The 6,202-nt window shown below is 36.7% G+C and overlaps 1 pseudogene; it reads right to left on the bottom strand.

The window, feature by feature from the left end:
* Positions 1 to 2,209: 2,209 nt before the first annotated feature.
* Positions 2,210 to 5,399, bottom strand: LOC109259423 (olfactory receptor 2W1-like; annotated as a pseudogene).
* Positions 5,400 to 6,202: the final 803 nt, after the last annotated feature.

Here is a 6,202-nt window from a genome sequence, read left to right as displayed (position 1 = left end):
ATCTGTGAAGAGTGCAAATTTGCCTTCTTCCTTGCCAATTTGGATTCATTTTGTTTCCTTTTGATGTCTCATTGCTGAGACTAGGACTTCCAGTACTGTGTTGAACAACAGTGGTGAGAGAGGACATCCCTGTCATCTTCCTGATCTTATGGGGAAAGCTCTCAGTTTTTTACCATTGAGGATAATATTAGCTGTGGGTCTTTCATATATGGCCTTCAAGATGTTGAGGTATGTTCCTTCTATCCCTAACTTCTTGAGTTTTTAATCAAGAAAGGATGCTGTATTTTGGCAAATGCTTTTTCTGCATTTTTGGAGAATTATATGGTTTTTATCCTTTCTTTTATTAATTTGATGCATTATGTTGATTAATCTGTGAATATTGAACCAGGCTTGCAACACAGGAATAATTCCCACTTGTTCGTGGTCAGTGGTTCTTTTAATGCACTGTTGAATTTGAATTGCTGGTACATGCTTAGAATTTTTCACCCAGATTCATAAGGGGTATTGGCCTGTAATTCATTTTAGTGGGGTCATTATCTGCCACTCACTTCTAGTTTTTCAAGTGTCTGTTGAGAAATTTCCAGCTAGCCTTCTGGGTTTTCCCTTATAATTTGAGTTCTTTTATCTTGCTGATTTTAAGATTTTTCTTTTATCACTATATTTTGCAAATTTAATTAGAATATATCTTGGTATTGGTGTGCTTTTGTTGATTTTGATGGGAGTTCTCTGTGCCTCCTGGATTTGGATGTCTGTTTCCTTCCACAGATTAGGGAAGTTTTCAGCTCTTATTTCTTAAACTACACTTTCTGCCCCCTTTTCTCTCTCTTCTTCTGGGACTCCTATAATACAAATGTCATTACATTTGATGAAATCACTGAGTTCTCTAGGTCTATTCTCGTGTTCCATAATTCTTTCTCACTTTTGTTCAGCTTCACTCTTTTTCCATTATTTTCTATTGTCACTTATTTATTACTTTGCTTCTTCCAGGATGCTATTCATTTCATCAAACCTGTTTCCCATCTCATTTATTGCATTCTTCTTCTCTGATTGATTCTTTTTTTAACTCTTTTATCTATGTGGTAAGGGTCTTCCTGATGCCTTCCATTCTTTCCTCAATCCCAGTGACTATTCTTATGATTGTTGCTTTAAATTCTCTATCAGGCATGTTACTTATACCTGTCTCACTTAGATCACTGGCTGTGACCTTATCTTGTTATTTCATTTGGGATGAATTCCTCTATCTTGACATTTTGTCTAAGTCCCTGCCTCCTTCTCTGTGTTAGAAAAATCATTATGTCTCCTGCTACTGAAAGTAATGTCCTTATAAAGAAGAGGTTGTGTAGAAGCCCAGGGCCTGGGGCTTTATTTAGATAAGTGTCTTCAGTATGTGCTGTGTGTGCTCTGCTTTTGTGTTTTGGCTGCTCTAACCTTCAGGCCAGTCATCTGCAGAGGCTCTCCTTGCCTCCCATGGGCACCGTTTGATCCCTGGCATGAATGTGGTGAGTTTAACTAGGTGGGATCTGGTATGCTTATGAAATGAGACTTGACACCAGCTCCATGAGAACTGAGGCCCTGCAAAACTCTCTGGTCAAGAGATGTGGTGGCTCATGCTGGACCTCTGAGGGAGGGGCCTGCCACACTGGGGCTGAGGCAAGCTTGCTTGAGAAGGACCATCTTGCCAAAGCACAGAGGCATGGGACTTGGTGAGGCAAGTTAGGCAGCCAGCGCCCATGTGGTGCTGTTTCCCATAGGTGGCTCTGTGTCTATGCTGAAGGATGGGGCAACGGAAATGCTGGCCAGTTTCTTAGTTCCTAGAGAGGCATCTACCTGAATGCTTATAGAAGTACTGATTATCTTATAGGGGCTCAATATATTTTAGGGATTTATTCTAATTTAACATAATGGTCTGAGTATATACACTTCTTTCAGGGAAATAAGAGGGAGATTAATTATTTAAAATATTGGTGTATTTTGCAGGACTGATGCAGAAGAAACTTAAGCAAAGGAAAAAAAGAACTAGAGATACACATAAAAACAAACAATTATAGGTATAAAATGTAATGTTTTCCTAAGAGTCCATTGCTCGTCTGTTTTTGATGTATTTATTATTGAAGTTAGCAAATGACTTAATATTTCTCCTAACGTTATTCAAGATTCTTGTGAAGAGTAAGAACAAACTTTCCAGATATAAGTGCATTGAGTGAGGTGGCTAGACTGTGTACATCAGGCCCATAGAACTTATATCCTCTGTGTGGACATTTTTGTTGGCTTGTGAACTGTTTCTGGAGGCACCTATGAAAGAGATTTGTGTAGATGAAAGGACATTGACAGCATCCTACCTCACATTATGTTTTATGTGAGGCATTTCTGTGTTATTCTGAGTGGGAAAGTAAAAATTATCCAGTGATCCCTCTTCTTTACATTTTGAGAATTATGAAGTGACAGAGAAGAAAATATTATATATGTGATTGATTGCAATGATTAAATAATGGGGTCTTTTAGAGAAAGGTATCAGATCACAGAAAATATCAAAGTTCAATTAAAAACTCATCCAATTTTCCCATAAAAATCTAACTACTGTATTATGATAAATGGAAATAAAAAGATTTATTCATTTTATGAGAGTCCACTACAGAAAAATGTACAAATCTACATTTCTCAAACTTTACATAAATTCCATGATTCTATAGATAGAGCTAAGTTAAATCCTAACTAAACTCATAAGAGTAATATTCTTTATCCATTGAGACTGAGACAGTCATGGAATAAATGTTTCATGAATGAATAAGTAATGAATAAGACTGTTTTATTACCTTTTAAGCCCTTTAAGTTGTTTCTTCTCACTTTCTTGTGAGAAATAACTTCAATAACAAAGACCAATTTAGTCAGGATATTGATAAATGTTTGTATGGCATCTCAAGAGATTTGATGTACAAAATCATTATTTGTACGTTACAATGTTATATGCTCCCCACAAAGTAAGTGAAGCCACTCATTCAAGTCTATATTTCTGAGGATGAAAGCACTAGCATAGAAAATACAAAACCAGATAAACAAAACAGTTCTTATGGGTCTTTAGCATAAATCATATACATTCAAGTTTATATTTAGAGCCTCTTTGTGTTATATTACAAACAAAATAAAAATTCCTGTTTTCCCTCAAGATATGCAAATGGTTAGAGTCATAAAAGAGCTAAGTAGGATGGGTATAGTATTGTTTGCATCCACAGAATATTCATATGCACCAACTGTTCTATTAATTGCCTCTATGATCTAGGAATTACTTGCCTCAGTAGAAATTGAAGACAGATTCCCACCAACAGTGCATGAGGGTTCATTTTTCTCCATATCCTTACCGACACTTGCTATTTTTTGCATTTTTGATTTTACTTATTCTGACAGATGTAAGGTAATCTCATATTGTGGTTTTAATTTGCATTTCTCTGATGCTTAGTGATGTTGAGCATATTTTCATGTGTGTTGGCTATCTATCTGTCTTCTTTGGAAAAAGGTATATTAGGGTACTCTGCCTATTTTTAAATCAGATTTTTTTGGTGTTGAGTTGTATAAGTTATTTATACATTTTGAATATATCATTTAGATATATCTTCTCCCATTCGGTAGTTTGCCCTCTTGTGTTGTTTATTGTTTACTTTGCTGTGCAAACTCTTTTAGTTTTGCTGTAGTCTCAATAGTTTAATGTTGCTTTTGTTTCTCTGGTCAGAGGAGACATATTTCAGAAAGTGTTTTTGTGGCTGATGTCAAAGGAATTGCTATCCTCATGCACTGTTGGTGGGAATGCAAATTGGTACAGCCACTGTGGAAAACACTATGGAGTTTCCTTGAAAAACTAAAAATAGAAGTACCATATGATCCATTAATTCCACTAAAACACTAATTTGAAAAGATATGTGCACCCCTGTTTACTGCAGCATTATTAATAGTCACTATATGGAAGCAACCCAAGTGCCCATCAATAGATGAATGGATACAGAAGATAGAAGAAACAGAATAGAATATTTATCAGCCATAAGAAGAACAAAATCTTGCCACTTGCAATAACGTGGTTGGAGCTAGGGCATGTAATGCTAAGTGAAATAAGTCAGAGAAAGACAAATACCATATGATTTCACTCATATGTTGAATTTAGGCATCAAAGCAAATGAACAAACAAAGAAAAGAAAGAGATTAAAAAAACAGACTCTTAAATATAGGGAATTAGTAATTTCTAGAGGGGAGGTGAGTGAGGAGATGGGTGAAATAGATAAAGGGGATTAAAAAAATTACATGTGATGAGCACTGATAAATGTATAGAATTGTTGAGTCATATTGTACATCTGAAACTAAACTATATAACACTGTGTGTTATTTCATTTGAATAAAACAAATAAAGACAATTAGAAAATGGTTTTCATTCTTATCCAGGGTAATACTTTTCTTTGACTTTCCATTCCTCTTCGATTTTGTAGATTCACGGTCAATCTCACCAGCTTCCTCAATGCATTCTTCATGTCCTTGTTCCGCAGGGTATAAACGAGAGGGTTAAGACTTGGAGTGATGATCGTGTAAAAGAGGGTGAGGAACTTTCCCTGGTCTTTGGAGGCACTGTTACCTGGTTGCAGGTACAAGTAGATAATAGTTCCATAGAAGATGGACACGACAGTGAGATGAGATCCACAGGTATTAATTGCTTTTTGTTGGCCTTCTTTTGACTTTATTCTCAGCACGGCTTTGGCGATGTAGCCATAGGATATAAGAATAAGGCCGAGTGGTGTAAGGACAAAGACAAAGCCTAAAGCAAAAACAGACATTTCAACTGTTGTGGTGTCTATACATGCTATCTTGACCATAGCTGGCAACTCACACAAGAAATGGTCCAGAAGGTTGTTTCCACATCGAGGCAAATTGAGGGTGAGTGTACATAATAATACAGAACCAGCCAAACTAATGCTCCAGACTGTGATTATCATCTTGAGACAGAGATGTGGATTCATGATTACCAAATAATGCAGGGGCTTACAAATAGCTGTGAAACGATCATAGGACATAACAGCAAGGAGGAGACACTCAGTGGAACCCAACCACATATAAACGTAGAGTTGAGTGACACAGCCCACATAGCTGATGGTCTTGTCAGGTCCCCACAAGTTAACGAGCATCTGAGGGATGATGCTGGTTGTGAAACATAGATCCAGGAAAGATAAGTTCCTGAGGAAAAAATACATCGGTGTGTGGAGATGGGAATCCAGGAGAGATGCAAGGATGATGGCTGTGTTACCCACCCATGTAACGAAGTAGAAGAGAGTGACAACTCCTGATAGGACCATCTCCAGTTTGGGATGGTCCGAGAAGCCGAGCAGAATAAAACCATGCAGAGAAGTGTGATTGTTTTGACCCATAGTCCTTCAGTGTCCAAATCGTAGAATGAGAAAAGCAGAAGGAGGGAAAGGAGGATGGGAATGATGATGTGGAACAGGAGGAGGAATAAGGAAGAAGAAGGAGAAGGAGAAATTGATCAGTAGAGACCACATAATTTAACTAAATACAGAACTAAAAAAAGAGAAAGAATTTATGTTAATTATTAAAAAAATAATGGGTCAAAGTAAATATTATAGCCAAGTAATCTGGTATTTGTTGTAGATACTTTTATGGTGTTGGGTTTAATATTATATTTTTATCTAGGTGACCTTGGAGAGTTTGGTGAAATTTGTGACATGTAAATTTGCAAGTGTGAAAAGGGTCTGGTTCTAAAGTGATGTGACCCTCTGATTCTCTACCCATCTAGTTTGCTTGATATAGTGAACACATTATTTTTTTGGTCAGGAAATTTGCCTATAAAATGTAATTATTTTGCTAATGTCAGAATGAGGAAAAGAGTGTTCCTCTTCTTTCATATCTTAGTGAGTAGTGCCGTTGGTGTAGTGATTTCTCACGTAGGAGACATGGCCTTTTATCTTTGGCACCTTTATGTCTCTCATCCCAATACTTAACTTATCACTGAAATGGTAAATTTTAATGCAAGTTGTATTTTAACTATCCTCTCACTGTTAAGAAGCTTCCACAATCACTATGGTATTCTAAACTACTATTGTCTCTTTTCTAAACATTTTTTAAAACGTTTATTTAGTTTTGAGAGAGAGAGAGAAAGAGAGAGAGGAGGGGCAGAGAGAGAGAGAGAGAGGAAGAGACAGTATCTGAAGCA

Source organism: Panthera pardus, unplaced genomic scaffold (genome assembly GCF_024362965.1).
Source record: "Panthera pardus isolate Hobbes unplaced genomic scaffold, ASM2436296v1 HiC_scaffold_17, whole genome shotgun sequence".
NCBI classification, from domain to species: Eukaryota; Metazoa; Chordata; class Mammalia; order Carnivora; family Felidae; genus Panthera; species Panthera pardus.
Note: the sequence above shows the minus strand (reverse complement) of the source record. Positions and strands in the feature narration are given on the sequence as shown.